This window comes from Arachis hypogaea, chromosome 20, assembly GCF_003086295.3.
Source record: "Arachis hypogaea cultivar Tifrunner chromosome 20, arahy.Tifrunner.gnm2.J5K5, whole genome shotgun sequence".
In the NCBI taxonomy this organism is placed as follows: domain Eukaryota; kingdom Viridiplantae; phylum Streptophyta; class Magnoliopsida; order Fabales; family Fabaceae; genus Arachis; species Arachis hypogaea.
The window spans coordinates 42,719,240-42,735,471 of NC_092055.1; the positions used below are offsets into that span (position 1 = coordinate 42,719,240).

General features: G+C 40.9%; 1 non-coding gene across 1 annotated transcript; it reads right to left on the reverse strand.

Annotated features, from left to right (window-relative positions):
• Positions 1–7,648: 7,648 nt before the first annotated feature.
• On the reverse strand, positions 7,649–7,756 carry LOC112788230 (small nucleolar RNA R71). The gene has a single exon (XR_003195604.1). It is a non-coding gene; the product is annotated as a small nucleolar RNA R71 (small nucleolar RNA).
• Positions 7,757–16,232: the final 8,476 nt, after the last annotated feature.

The following is a 16,232-nucleotide window of genomic DNA, read 5'->3' on the forward strand; positions in this document are numbered from 1 at the left end:
GCAAAGCTTGACCCAGGGTATGAACAGTGCCCCTGCTTGGGCTCGATCTTTCCCTTAAGGTCGTATCTTTAGACTTTGATCCTTTGAGAAAGTCGAGCTCGAGCATTTTATCTTCAGTTGATCTCCCGTATAACTCCTGCTGGGACTCCTTGAATGTTAGGCATTTTTCTTTTTAATTGCAGCACGCATTGCGCTTTCTTGGGAACGTGCGAGGGTTAAAAAACTCATTAATTTCCCTTCGCCATTTCCTCTCTTCCCTCTTTTGCATTTCATTTTGAATTTTAAAGAATCATTCTTCCATTTCTTCTCTCCTTCCTCTTCGGCTTTTGTTTGTTATTTTGCTGTAGCGCTTCATTCTCTTGTTTTCACGCTTTCAAGCCTTCTACATTCTTTGTCTCCAAGAAATTATTTGGCGCGGATTTTGTCATTTTTTGGCCTCGAGCAGCTACTGTCTTCTCCTCTGCAGGTTGGTTTTTTCTTCCTTTTACTTTTGATATTTGTTTCTTCTGTATGCCTTAACTGTAAAGTTTTGATTTTTACTTGAGTTTGCCTTGAAAAAGTTTGAATCTTTCTGCAAAAAGATTGCATCTTTTCGTCTTGATCGTTGTTGTGTGTTTTTTCCCTGCCACTCCTGCTTGAGGAAAATGTGCACCTTCTGGTAGTTTTGCCTTTCGTATGACTTTTTGCTTGTCGCTGTTTCTGTCTCCTTTCATCCTTGCATGACATCTTCTTGCCCAAAGTTTTAGTTTTTTGTTGAACTGTTGGTAGAAAAGGGTTGTAGCTTTCTTGATGATTTTTATTAATGATGATGGCTTTCTTGCTGCTTATATGGAGTGGTGTTACCAGGAAAGGATTGATCTCTTTGTGTTTTCTATTGAGAGGTGTTAGGGCATAGACTGTCGACTTTCCCTTTTTCTGGCGTTCTTGCCTTGTTGTTGCCTCCAAAGGGTGCCCCTGGACTTTAGTGTGAGTCCTGGGGTCTCCCTTTTACTGCCGAATCTGATACTTGTTGTTTACTTTTATTTATCCGAGTTGTTTGATAGTAATCCAATTTTTCTTTTTTTTTTCTTACTGTAGGAATAGTTGGCCTATGTCTTCCCGCAAAAATATTGTTGAGATGTCTACTAAGATTCCTGACGGCATGTCTGACTGGCTGGACTCCATAGTTTTAATGTGTGTTACTGTGGCTGACCCCAAGTACTGTGTGCAACTTAGGAGGTTTCATAGAATTTGTAGTAATAAGGATGAGGAGAAGAATTATGAGTTAGTGTCGCCTGACCCTGAGGAGAGGGTTAGTTTTCCTCCCTTGACTCAGGGGGGAACGGCCCTTCTTCTATGCTTATGACTACTTTTTTAGTCAATTAAATATCACCATCCCTTTTACCGCTTTCGAGACCGACCTGTTGTGGTCTTGCAATGTATCCCCTTTCCAACTCCATCCGAACTCATAGGGTTTCATTAAAATTTTTCAACTGTTGTGCCAAGAATTGGGAGTCCGACCTACCCAAACTTTTTTCCTATATCTTTTTGTTTTGACAAAGCCTGGGGTAGCTAAGAAGAAAGCCTCTTGGATTTCTTTCCGAGCTTCTCAAGGGAAGAAAGTGTTTTCCATGTATGATGAGTCTTTTCGCGACTTCAAGAATTATTACTTCAAGGTCCGAGCTGTTGAGGGAGCTCGGCCCTTCTTTTTAGATGAAAATAATGAATCCACCTTACCTTTATCGTGGCAAAAGAATCCAGTAGTATCTAACTACTCTTGGGAGAGCCTAAGCGAGTTAGAACAAGCCTTTGTGGGTGTGTTAGAGGAGAACTGGGGGGGAGCCCCCTCACCTGGATACAAAGAGGTTTCTGGGAGATCCTTTCCTTCTCCGAGCTGAACTGGATAGTGGCCGACTTCTTTTTAGCTTTTCTTTTCTTTTTTTGTTTGCCAATTTATCCCTTTCTTACTTGGTCTTGCTGGCTTCTTTTTCAAAAATGGTGAAGTCTTCGGATTCCATGAAGGCCTTTCGTAGGGCAAAGAAGGCGACAGCTGCAGAGAATCTGTCCACAAAAACTCCTGCTGAAGGATCTTCCCAACTGCTTCCAAAGAAGCCGACCTCGGGTGCTTTTGGGCCGAGGAAGGTCATTCCGACCCCTCAGGTTCAGTCGGTTCCTTCTGACCCAATTCAACTGACTTCCAGTGCTACCTCTTCTCCTACTGCTGGTCCTCCTCCAAAAAAGCAAAAGAATGTTGGTCCTTATAACTTAGATGCCCAGGATTTTGACGCCGTGGGGTTTGTTGATGAACAAATTGCTCCTTATGGCCAACTTCCAATGGATGACGTGTCCATCCTCCGTCACTTGGATTTCATCACCAGCAATAGTGTTCGGATGGCCCATATGGGTACGGCTTTGTTCCGTACGGTCTAGGGTTCTCCGGTCCATGCGACTAAAGCCTTTATGAAGGATGCCAAGTCTGAATTCAATAGAATCAAGGGTTTGAAGGATGAGCTTGACACTAAGGTGGCAAAGTTGGAACTGGATGTGGAGAGGGGGAAGTCCTAGGCTACTACTGCTGAGGCTGCTGCAAACCTGGCTAAGAAAGCGGCAAAAAAGTATAAAGAGAGCTATACTCGCACTTATGGCGAGCTGTTGGAGGCCAGGGAAAGGATTCAGTCTGCCCAGGCTTATTATACCGGGCTTCAGGGTCACCTGGTTGACAGTGTGACTGATGCTTATGAGAACTTGAAGGCCCAAGTCCGGGTTCTTGCCCCTGAACTAGACCTGACTCTCTTTAGTCTGGATAATGTAGTGGAGGACGGAAAGATTGTGCCTGCCCCGGATGATGAAGATGAAGGTCCTCCCTCTGCGTCGCCAGCCAAAGCTACGGACGCCTCGACTTCTTCAACTCCTTCAGCTGAGGTCCATCGTCCCGAGTCTGATCCTGATGTTCGAATTCTGAACCAGGAGGATGGGACTGTGGATGCAACCCCTTTGAAGACCATTCCTCCTCCTTTAGCCCAGGATCCTGATACCGGGGAGACTTTGAACCCCTTATGTTCTCTGTGTATTTGTATAGTCCGACTTGTGAACTTTTTAACTTTAGTTTTTTGTAACTTTTTATATGGTTGGCTCTCTTGACATTTAGTTGCTTCTATGCAACTTTATTTTGGAAAAACAAAACACTTTTAAACTCTGAGGCTGCCCCTTAGGTGGCCTTTTGAGTCTTTAATGTTTTATTTTGATGGATATATTTCTCTGATATGTTGACCATACCTTTGCACCCTTTTGTGGGTTTTTATATAGGATTGGTATTTTTCTGTCTGACCTCTTTTTGGTCATTTCTTATTTTGTCTATTTTCTATTTGGGCGGGGTGATCCTCGGAGCTAACTCATCCGACAACTTTTTAGTGTTATCATAGAACCTTTTTAGTTTGTCTGAACGATTTTGATAGCCTTGTCCGCACGTTTCTGAGCCTTAGGTTGTTTTTCTACCTTTTTTTAGCCTTTTCCTTTCTTTGAGGTTGATGAGCGGATAATTTATACGCTTTTTGGCATTGTTTTTAGTATGTTTTTAGTAGGATCTAGTTACTTTTAGGGATGTTTTCATTAGTTTTTATGTTAAATTCACATTTCTGGACTTTACTATGAGTTTGTGTGTTTTTCTGTAATTTCAGGTATTTTCTGGCTGAAATTGAGGGACTTGAGCAGAAATCAGATTCAGAGGTTGAAAAAGGACTGCTGATGCTGTTGGATTCTGACCTCCCTGCACTCAAAGTGGATTTTCTGGAGCTACAGAACTCGAAATGGCGCGCTTCCAATTGCGTTGGAAAGTAGACATCCAGGGCTTTCCAGCAATATATAATAGTCCATACTTTGGCCAAGAATTGACGACGTAAACTGGCGTTCAACGCCAGCCTTCTGCCCAAATCTGGCGTCCAGCGCCAGAAAAGGATCCAAAACCAGAGTTGAACGCCCAAACTGGCACAGAAACTGGCGTTCAACTCCACAAATGGCCTCTGCACGTGCTACACTTAAGCTCAGCCCAAACACACACCAAGTGGGCCCCGGAAGTGGATTTATGCATCAATTACTTACTCATGTAAACCCTAGTGACTAGTTTATTATAAATAGGACCTTTTACTATTGTATTAGGCATCTTTTGATCATCTTAGGATCTTAGGATCATCTTTGAACGCATTGTTCTTAGATCAAGGGGGCTGGCTATCTCGGCCATGCCTGGACCTTCACTTATGTATTTTCAACGGTAGAGTTTCTACACTCCATAGATTAAGGTGTGGAGCTCTGCTGTTCCTCAAAGATTAATGCAAAGTACTACTGTTTTCTATTCAATTCTTCTTATTTCGCCTCTAAGATATCCATTCGCACCCAAGAACGTGATGAAGGTGATGATTATGTGTGACGCTCATCATCCTTCTCCCTTATGAACGCGTGCCTGACAAACACTTCTGTTCGACATGAATTAAGCTAGAATGAGTATCTCTTAGATCTCCTAACTGGAATCTTCGTGGCGTAAGCTAGAATGATGGCGGCATTCAAGAGAATCCGGAAGGTCTAAACCTTGTCTGTGGTATTCTGAGTAGGATTCAATGATTGAATGACTGTGACGAGCTTCAAACTCGCGATTGTTGGGCGTTAGTGACAGACGCAAAAGGAGGGTGAATCCTATTCCAGCATGATCGAGAACCGACAGATGAATAGCCGTGCCGTGACAAGGTGCGTGAGCATATGATTCACTGAGAGGAGGGGATGTAGCCACTGACAACGGTGATGCCCTTGCATACAGCCAGCCATGGAAAGGAGTAAGACTGATTGGAGGAAGATAGCAGGAAAGCAGAGGTTCAGAGGAACGAAAAGTATCTCCATTCGCTTATCTGAAATCCCTGCCAATGAATCTACATAAGTATCTCTATCCCTTTTTTTTGTTTATTTTAATCTAATAAAGTATCATGTTTAAATCCGCCTGACTGAGATTTGCAAGGTGACCATAGCTTGCTTCATACCAACAATCTCCGTGGGATTCGACCCTTACTCACGTAAGGTATTACTTGGACGACCCAGTGCACTTGCTGGTTAGTTGTATCGAAGTTGTGACAATTATGAATTAAGATCAAAGCACCAAGCTTTGGAGCCATTACTCGGATTTGTTTGAGCCTGGACATCACAATTTCGTGCACCAAGTTTTTGGCGCCGTTGCTGGGGATTGTTTGAGTTTGGACAACTGACGGCTCATCTTGTTGCTCAGATTAGGTAATTTTCTTTTTGTTTTGTTTTCAAAAAAAAAAATCTTTCAAAAATACTTCTAAAAACTTCTCATCTGTTTTCGAAAAAAATAAAAAGGTTTTCAAAAATTTATTCAAAATTTTTAAGAATGAATTCTAGTGTTTCATGAAGCATGTGAAGCCTGGCTGGCTGTAAAGCCATGTCTAAATTCTTTTGGACTGAGGCTTGCAATTTGTTATCAAGAGCAAGCTAGTTGGAGCTAATCCACCTGCTACTGTTCCTGATCTACCTGCTGAAGCTTGGCTGGCCATTGGCCATGTCTAGTGTTTTGGACTGGAGCTTTCTTTGAAAGCTTGGCTGGCTAGTGAGCCATGTCTAATTCCTGGACTGAAGCTTTAGACTAAGAATACAAGATTCCTGGAATTCATATTAAAAATTTTGGAATCCTTATTTTCTTTTTCATATAATTTTTCGAAAAATATAAAATAAAAATCCAAAAAAATTAGAAAATCATAAAAATCAAAAATATTTTTTGTTTCTTGTTTGAGTCTTGAGTCACATTATAAGTTTGGTGTCACTTGCATATGCATCTAGCATTTTTCGAAAATATCATGCATTCATAGTGTTCTTCATGATCTTCAAGTTGTTCTTGGTAAGTCTTCTTGTTTGATCTTGATGATTTTTTGTTTTGTGTCTTTTCATGTTTATCATATGCATTCTTGAATTCTTAGTGTCTAAGCATTAAAGAATTCTAAGTTTGGTGTCTTGCATGTTTTCTTTGCATTAAAAATTTTTCAAAAATATGTTCTTGATGTTCATCATGACATTCAAAGTGTTCTTGGTGTTCATCTTGACATTCATAGCATTCTTGCATGCATTCATTGTTTTGATCTAAAAATTTCATGCATTGCATATTTTTCATGTTTTTCATAAAAATTTCAAAAAATCAAAAAAAATATCTTTCCCTTTTTCTCTCATCAAATTCGAAAATTTGGATTGACTTTTTCAAAAATTTTTAAAATCAAGTTGTTTCTTATGAGTCAAATCAAATTTTCAATTTGAAAATCTTATCTTTTTCAAAATCTTTTTCAAAAATCAAATCTTTTTCAAAATTCTTAGTTATTTTCGAAAATTCCAAAAATATTTTTCAAAAATCTTCTTCTTATTTTTACACCAAATTTTCGAAAATAACATAAACAATTAATGTTTTGATTCAAAAATTTGAAGTTTGTTACTTGCTTGTTAAGAAAGATTCAAACTTTAAGTTCTAGAATCATATCTTGTGATTTCTTATGAATCAAGTCATTAATTAAGATTTTAAAAATCAAATCTTTTTCAAAACTAACTTCAATCATATCTTTTCAAAAATATCTTCTTATCTTATCTTTTTCAAAAATATCTTTTCAAAATATCTTTCCTAACCTCCTAACTACTTATCTTTCCAAAATTGGTTTTCAAAATTTGTTTCAACTAACTAACAAACTTTTTGTTTGTTTCTTAACTTTTTCAAAACCACCTAACTAACTCTCTCCCTCTCATTTTCGAAAATATCTCTCCCCTTTTTCAAAATTTCTTTTTAATTTATTAATTATTTTAATTTTTAAAACTTAATTTTCGAAAAATACTAACAATTTTCAAAAACCATTTTCAAAAATCACTAACTCCTTTTCCAAAATATTTTCGAAAATTCTCTCTCTCCCATCTTATTCTATTTATTCATTCATATCCTAACATCTCATCTCACATCTCTAGCCTCCTCACAGTTGTGTTTCTTCCATTATATCACATTCTTTGTCTCCCCCTTCTCTTTCACTCACAAAGGGATCCCTATACTGTGGTATAAAGGATCTCTATTATTATTATTATTTTTCTATGCCTTCTTCTTTGTCATATGAGCAGGAGCAAGGATAAGAACATTCTTGTGGAAGCAGATCCAGAACCTGAAAGGACTCTGAAGAGAAAATTAAGAGAAGCTAAAATACAACAATCCAGAGATAACCTTTCAGAAATTTTCGAACAGGCAGAGGATATGGCAGCCGAAAATAATAATAATGCAAGGAGGATGCTTGGTGACTTTACTGCACCTAATTCCAATTTACATGGAAGAAGCATCTCCATTCCTGCCATTGGAGCAAACAACTTTGAGCTGAAACCTCAATTAGTTTCTCTGATGCAGCAGAACTGCAAGTTTCATGGACTTCCATCTGAAGATCCTTTTCAGTTCTTAACTGAATTCTTGCAGATATGTGATACTGTTAAGACTAATGGAGTAGATCCTGAAGTCTACAGGCTCATGCTTTTCCCTTTTGCTGTAAGAGACAGAGCTAGATTATGGTTGGATTCTCAACCTAAAGACAGCCTGAACTCTTGGGATAAGCTGGTCACGGCTTTCTTAGCCAAGTACTTTTCTCCTCAAAAGCTGAGCAAGCTTAGAGCTGATGTTCAAACCTTCAGACAGAAAGAAGGTGAATCTCTCTATGAAGCTTGGGAAAGATACAAACAGTTGACCAAAAAGTGTCCTTCTGACATGCTTTCAGAATGGACCATCCTGGATATATTCTATGATGGTTTATCTGAGCTATCAAAGATGTCACTGGACACTTCTGCAGGTGGATCCATTCACCTAAAGAAAATGCCTGCAGAAGCTCAAGAACTCATTGACATGGTTGCTAATAACCAGTTCATGTACACTTCTGAAAGGAATCCTGTAATCAATGGGACGCCTATAAAGAAGGGAGTTCTTGAGGTTGATACTCTGAATGCCATATTGGCTCAGAACAAAATATTGACTCAGCAAGTCAATATGATTTCTCAGAGTCTGCATGGAATGCAAGCTGCATCCAACAGTACTCAAGAGGCATCTTCTGAAGAAGAAGCCTATGATCCTGAGAACCCTGCAATAGCAGAGGTAAATTATTTAGGTGAACCTTATGGAAACACCTATAACTCAACATGGAGAAATCATCCAAATTTCTCATGGAAGGATCAGAAGCCTCAACAAGGCTTTAACAATGGTGGAAGAAACAGGTTTAGCAATAGCAAACCTTTTCCATCATCAACTCAGCAACAGACAGAGAACTCTGGACAAAACGCTTCTAATTTAGCAAATCTAGTCTCTGATCTATCTAAGGCCACTGTAAGTTTCATGAATGAAACAAGGTCTTCCATTAGAAATTTGGAAGCACAAGTGGGCCAGCTGAGTAAAAGGATCACTGAAATCCCTCCTAGTACTCTCCCAAGCAATACAGAAGAGAACCCAAAAGGAGAGTGCAAGGCCATTGACATAAGCGCCATGGCCGAACCTGTGAGGAGAGGAGAGGACGTGAATCCCAAGGAGGAAGACCTCCTGGGACGTCCAGTGATCAATAAGGAGCTTCCCTCTGGGGAACCAAAGGACTCTGAGGCTCATCTAGAGACCATAGAGCTTCCATTGAACCTCCTTATGCCCTTCATGAGCTCTGATGAATATTCCTCTTCTAAAGAGAACGAGGATGTTACTGAAGAGCAAACTGCCAAGTTTCTTGGTGCAATCATGAAGCTGAATGCCAAATTGTTTGGCATTGATGCTTGGGAAGTTGAACCTCCCTTGTTCATCAATGAACTAAGTGATCTGGATCAACTGACATTGCCTCAGAAGAGACAGGATCCTGGAAAGTTCATAATCCCTTGTACCATAGGCACCATGATCTTTAAGGCTCTGTGTGACCTTGGTTCAGGAATAAACCTCATGCCCCTCTCTGTAATAGAGAAACTGGGAATCTATGGGGTGCAAGCTGCTAAAATCTCACTAGAGATGGCAGACAGCTCAAGAAGACAGGCTTATGGACAAGTAGAAGATGTATTAGTAAAGGTTGAGGGCCTTTACATACCTACTGATTTCATAGTCCTGGATACTGGAAAGGAAGAGGATGAATCCATCATCCTAGGAAGACCTTTCCTGGCCACAGCAAGAGCTGTGATTGATGTTGACAGAGGTGAAATAGTCCTTCAATGGAATGAGAACTCCCTTGTATTCAAAACTCAAGGATCTCCCTCTGCAACCATGGAGAGGAAGCTTGAAAAGCTTCTCTCAAAGCAGAGTCAACCAGAGCCCCCACAGTCAAACTCTAAGTTTGGTGTTGGGAAGCCACAACCAAACTCTAAGTTTGGTGTTGAACTCCCATATCCAAACTCTAAGTTTGGTGTTGGAGAGTTTCAACAAAACTCTGCACATCTGTGAGGCTCCATGAGAGCCCACTGTCAAGCTATTGACATTAAAGAAGCGCTTGTTGGGAGGCAACCCAATGTTTATCTAACTCTTATTTTTATTGTTTTTCATGTTTTCTTAGGTTCATGATCATGTGGAGTCACAAAATAAATAGAAAAATTGAAAACGGAATCAAAAACAGCAGAAGAAAAATCACACCCTGGAGGAGCATCTGTCTGGCGTTCAGCGCTAGAACAGAGCATGGTTCTGGCGCTGAACGCCCAAAATGGGCAGTTTCTGGGCGCTGAACGCCAGAACAGGCATGGCTCTGGCGTTCAACGCCAGAAATGGCACACATATAGGCGTTGAACGCCCAAAATGGCCACCAACCTGGTGTTGAACGCCCAGAGTTGGGTACAAAGGCATTTTTACATGCCTAATGGGTGCAGGGATGTAAATCCTTGAACACCTCAGGATCTGTGGACCCCACAGGATCCACTCAGGATCTGTGGACCCCACAGGATCCCCACCTACCTCCACTCATTTCTTCTCACCACTCTCTTTCACACAACCCCATAAACACTCTTCCCTAAAAACCCCTCACCAATCACATCAATCTCTCTTCCCCACTAAACCTTCACCACTCACATCCACCCACTCTTCCCAATAAACCTACCTCATAAACTCCACCTACCTTCAAAATTCAAAACCAATTTCCCACCCAAACCCACCCATATGGCCGAAACCTCCCCCCCTTCCCTTCCCTATATAAAGCCCCCCATTCTTCATAAAATTCACACAACACAACCCCTCTATACCCTTCTTGGCCGAACCACATCACCCTCTCCCTCTCCTCCATTTCTTCTTCTTCTTCATCTATCCTTTTGTTTATTGCTCGAGGGCGAGCAATATTCTAAGTTTGGTGTGGTAAAAGCATAGCTTTTTTGTTTTTCCATTACCATTGATGGCATCTAAGACCGGAGAACCCTCTAGAAGAGGGAAAGGGAAGACAAAAGCTTCCACATCCGAGTCATGGGAGATGGAAAGATTCATCTCCAAAGCCCATCAAGACCACTTCTATGATGTTGTGGCCAAGAAAAAGGTGATCCCGGAGGTCCCTTTTAAACTCAAAAGAAATGAGTATTCGGAGATCCGACATGTAATTCAAAGAAGAGGTTGGGAAGTTCTAACAAATCCCATCCAACAAGTCGGCATCTTAATGGTTCAAGAGTTCTATGCCAATGCATGGATCACCAAGAACCATGATCAAAGTAAGAACCCGGATCCAAAGAACTATGTTACAATGGTTCGGGGGAAATACTTAGATTTTAGTCCGGAGAATGTGAGGTTGGCGTTCAACTTGCCATACATGGAAGAGAACGCACGCCCCTACACAAGGAGAGTCAACTTTGATCAAAGGTTGGACCAAGTCCTTATGGACATATGTGTAGAAGGAGCTCAATGGAAGATTGACTCCAAAGGCAAGCCGGTTCAACTAAGAAGATTGGACCTCAAGCTTATAGCTAGAGGATGGTTGGAGTTTATTCAATGCTCAATCATTCCCACTAGCAACTGGTCTGAAGTTACTATAGACCGGGCCATCATGATCCATAGCATCATGATTGGAGAAGAGGTGGAAGTTCATGAGATCATACCTCAAGAACTCTACAAGGTGGCTGACAAGTCCTCCACCATGGCAAGGTTAGCCTTTCCTCACCTCATTTGCCACCTATGCAATTCAGCTGGGATTGACATAGAGGGAGATATCCTCATTAAAGAGGACAAGCCCATCACTAAGAAAAAGATGGAGCAAGCAAGAGAGCCCAGTCATGGAGCTCAAGAGGTGCAAGAAGCTCATCACCATGAGATTCCGGAAATGCCTCAAATGCACTTTCCTCCACAAAACTATTGGGAGCACATCAACACCTCCCTAGAAGAATTGAGTTCCAATATGGGACAACTAAGGGTGGAACATCAAGAGCACTCCATCATGCTTCATGAAATAAGAGAAGATCAAAAAGCAATGAGGGAGGAGCAACAAAGACAAGGAAGAGACATAGAAGAGCTCAAGGACATCATTGGTTCCTCAAGAAGGAAATGCCACCATCACTAAGGTGGATTCATTCCTTGTTCTTCTTTCTTCTGTTTTTCATTTTCTATGTTATGTGCTTATCTATGTTTGTGTCTTCACTACATGATCATTAGTAGTTAGTAACTTTGTCTTAAAGATATGAATGTCCTATGAATCCATCACCTCTCTTAAATAAAAACTGTTTTAATTCAAAAGAACAAGAAGTACATGAGTTTCGAATTTATCCTTGAACTTAGCTTAATTATATTGATGTGGTGACAATGCTTCTTGTTTTCTGAATGTATGCTTGAACAGTGCATATGTCTTTTAAAGTTGTTGTTTAAGAATGTTAAATATGTTGGCTCTTGAAAGAATGATGACTAGGAGACATGTTATTTGATAATCTGAAAAATCATAAAAATGATTCTTGAAGCAAGAAAAAGCAGCAAAAAAAAAAACAAAGCTTGCAGAAAAAAAATAGAAAGAAAAAGAAAAAGCAAGCAGAAAAAGCCAATAACCCTTAAAACCAAAAGGCAAGGGCAAATAAAAAGGATCCCAAGGCTTTGAGCATCAGTGGATAGGAGGGCCTAAAGGAATAAAATCCTGGTCTAAGCGGCTAAACCAAGCTGTCCCTAACCATGTGCTTGTGGCGTGTAGGTGTCAAGTGAAAACTTGAGACTGAGCGGTTAAAGTCAAGGTCCAAAGCAAAAAAAGAGTGTGCTTAAGAACCCTGGACACCTCTAATTGGGGACTTTAGCAAAGCTGAGTCACAATCTGAAAAGGTTCACCCAATTATGTGTCTGTGGCATTTATGTATCCGGTGGTAATACTGGAAAACAAAGTGCTTAGGGCCACGGCCAAGACTCATAAAGAAGCTGTGTTCAAGAATCATCATACTGAACTAGGAGAGTCAATAACACTATTCGAAATCTGAAGTTCCTATAGAAGCCAATCATTCTGAACTTCAATGGATAAAGTGAGATGCCAAAACTATTCAAGAGGCAAAAAGCTATAAGTCCCGCTCATGTGATTGAAGCTATGTTTCATTGATAGTTTGGAATTTATAGTATATTCTCTTCTTTTTATCCTATTTGATTTTCAGTTGCTTGGGGACAAGCAACAATTTAAGTTTGGTGTTGTGATGAGCGGATAATTTATACGCTTTTTGGCATTGTTTTTAGTATGTTTTTAGTAGGATCTAGTTACTTTTAGGGATGTTTTCATTAGTTTTTATGTTAAATTCACATTTCTGGACTTTACTATGAGTTTGTGTGTTTTTCTGTAATTTCAGGTATTTTCTGGCTGAAATTGAGGGACTTGAGCAGAAATCAGATTCAGAGGTTGAAAAAGGACTGCTGATGCTGTTGGATTCTGACCTCCCTGCACTCAAAGTGGATTTTCTGGAGCTACAGAACTCGAAATGGCACGCTTCCAATTGCGTTGGAAAGTAGACATCCAAGGATTTCCAGCAATATATAATAGTCCATACTTTGGCCAAGAATTGATGACGTAAACTGGTGTTCAACGCCAGCCTTCTGCCCAAATCTGGCGTCCAGCGCCAGAAAAGGATCCAAAACCAGAGTTGAACGCCCAAACTGGCACAGAAACTGGCGTTCAACTCCACAAATGGCCTCTGCACGTGCTACACTTAAGCTCAGCCCAAACACACACCAAGTGGGCCCCGGAAGTGGATTTATGCATCAATTACTTACTCATGTAAACCCTAGTGACTAGTTTATTATAAATAGGACCTTTTACTATTGTATTAGGCATCTTTTGATCATCTTAGGATCTTAGGATCATCTTTGAACGCATTGTTCTTAGATCAAGGGGGCTGGCTATCTCGGCCATGCCTGGACCTTCACTTATGTATTTTCAACGGTAGAGTTTCTACACTCCATAGATTAAGGTGTGGAGCTCTGCTGTTCCTCAAAGATTAATGCAAAGTACTACTGTTTTCTATTCAATTCTTCTTATTTCGCCTCTAAGATATCCATTCGTACCCAAGAACGTGATGAAGGTGATGATTATGTGTGACGCTCATCATCCTTCTCCCTTATGAACGCGTGCCTGACAAACACTTCTGTTCGACATGAATTAAGCTAGAATGAGTATCTCTTAGATCTCCTAACTGGAATCTTCGTGGCGTAAGCTAGAATGATGGCGGCATTCAAGAGAATCCGGAAGGTCTAAACCTTGTCTGTGGTATTCTGAGTAGGATTCAATGATTGAATGACTGTGACGAGCTTCAAACTCGCGATTGTTGGGCGTTAGTGACAGACGCAAAAGGAGGGTGAATCCTATTCCAGCATGATCGAGAACCGACAGATGAATAGCCGTGCCGTGACAGGGTGCGTGAGCATATGATTCACTGAGAGGAGGGGATGTAGCCACTGACAACGGTGATGCCCTTGCATACAGCCAGCCATGGAAAGGAGTAAGACTGATTGGAGGAAGATAGCAGGAAAGCAGAGGTTCAGAGGAACGAAAAGTATCTCCATTCGCTTATCTGAAATCCCTGCCAATGAATCTACATAAGTATCTCTATCCCTTTTTTTTGTTTATTTTAATTTAATAAAGTATCATGTTTAAATCCGCCTGACTGAGATTTGCAAGGTGACCATAGCTTGCTTCATACCAACAATCTCCGTGGGATTCGACCCTTACTCACGTAAGGTATTACTTGGACGACCCAGTGCACTTGCTGGTTAGTTGTATCGAAGTTGTGACAATTATGAATTAAGATCAAAGCACCAAGCTTTGGAGCCATTACCAGGATTTGTTTGAGCCTGGACATCACAATTTCGTGCACCAGAGGTCGTTCCTGGGCTTCTTTGATTCCGCGATCTCTTTGTCTGAGCTTTTCAGTCACATTTCAACAACTTTTTAGGTAGTGTTCCAAGGGAAACCTTTTCTTTATAGTTTAGTTGGACGACTTTTTAGCCCTTCCTTTGGTTTTGTGCGTTTGCTTTTTAAGTAGTGTCTTTTTTCATGACTTCGTACCTGTCAGCAAAGCATTTCTGGCCTTTCTTTGGCCTTTGCAAGATGCCTTCGTCCCTTTTTAGTGATCCTTTCATTGGTCCGACTTCTTTGTCGGGCCTTCTTAAGTTATTTTTAGTAATCCATTTTTAGTCAGACCTCGTCAGGCCGCTTTCTATGGATTACTTTTTATAACTTCTTGCATTAATCTATCTCGTCCGCTTTCACCTTGCCGACTTCTTTATAATCGGTCGATGAATTTGGTTTTTCACCTTACTGACTTCTTAATAATCGGTCGATGAATTTGGTTTTCACCTTGCCGACTTCTTTATAATCGGTCGATGAATTTTTGCATTTTTGTGAGATTAGATTAATGCGTCTTGGTAGAAAACTTTTTAGGAAATCTGAAAAACTTTATTCAAATAGGAATATAAACAGGAATATATACATATGAGTGCTTACCCTTCTAAGTCGGGCAATTTTGTAGATCTTGGCTTGGCGCCTCATTAAAAAACCTTTTCAGGAAAAAGAGTCACCTTAACCTAAGATCCTTTTTTATTATTTTCTAACTATAGTACCTTCTTAGGTTACAGGCATGCCATGACCTTGGTAGCTCTCGTCCTTCGAGGTCAGACACCTTGTAGTAACCTTTCCCTAGTACTTCGACAACTCGGTAGGGTCCTTTCCAGTTAGCTGCTAGCTTTCCTTCTCCTGATCGACCTGCTCTGATGTCATTTCGGATTAAGATGAGATCATTGGTGGTGAAGCTTCGTTGGACTACCTTCTGGTTATACTTTAGAGCTATTCGACGCTTTAATGCTTCCTCCCTAATCCGAGCTCTTTCTCGAACTTCTGGAAGTAGGTCGAGCTCCTCTTTTTGAATTTATGAGTTGGCCTCTTCATTGTAGAAGATCATTCTAGGAGATTTTTCTTCTATTTCCAATGGGATCATTGTCTCCATCCCGTAAGTGAGTCGAAAGGGTGATTCTCCTGTGGTGGAATGTGTAGTTGTCCGATATGCCCATAGGACTTGTGGGAGCTCTTCAGCCCAAGCTCCCTTCGCGTCCCGTAGTCTCCTTTTTAACCCAGCCAGTATGACTTTATTGGCAGCTTCTGCCTGTCCGTTGGCTTGTGGGTGTTCTATAGATGTAAATTGGTGCTTTATTTTCAAGTCAGCTACCAAATTTCTAAAACCTATGTCCGTGAGCTGAGTGCCATTATCTGTGGTGATGGAGTAAGGGACCCCAAACCTTGTGATAATGTTCCTATATAGAAATTTCTGACTTCTTTGGGTGGTAGCATTAGCTAAGGGCTCTGCCTCAATCCACTTTGTGAAATAGTCTATTCCCACAATGAGAAATTTGACTTGTCCTGACCCCTGGGGGAAGGGTCCAAGGAGGTCGAGCCCCTATTTTGCGAATGGCCAGGGTGACGTAACACTAATGAGCTCCTCTGGTGGAGTGATATGGAAGTTAGCATGCTTCTGGCATGGTGGGCATGTTTTGATGAACTCTGTTACTTCTTTTTCCAAGGTTGGCCAGAAGAAACCGGCTCGGAGTACCATTTTAGAAAGGGCTCGTGCCCCCAGGTGGTTGCCACACATGCCACCATGTACTTCCTCCAAGACTTCCCTTGTATTGGAGGTCGGCAAATATTTTAGGAGGGGTGTTGAGATCCCTCTCCTATATAAGATGTCGCCCACTATGGTGTAGTACTGTGCCTCTCGTATTAGCCTTTTTGCCTCCTTCTTATCTGTGGAAAGTATCTCTGATT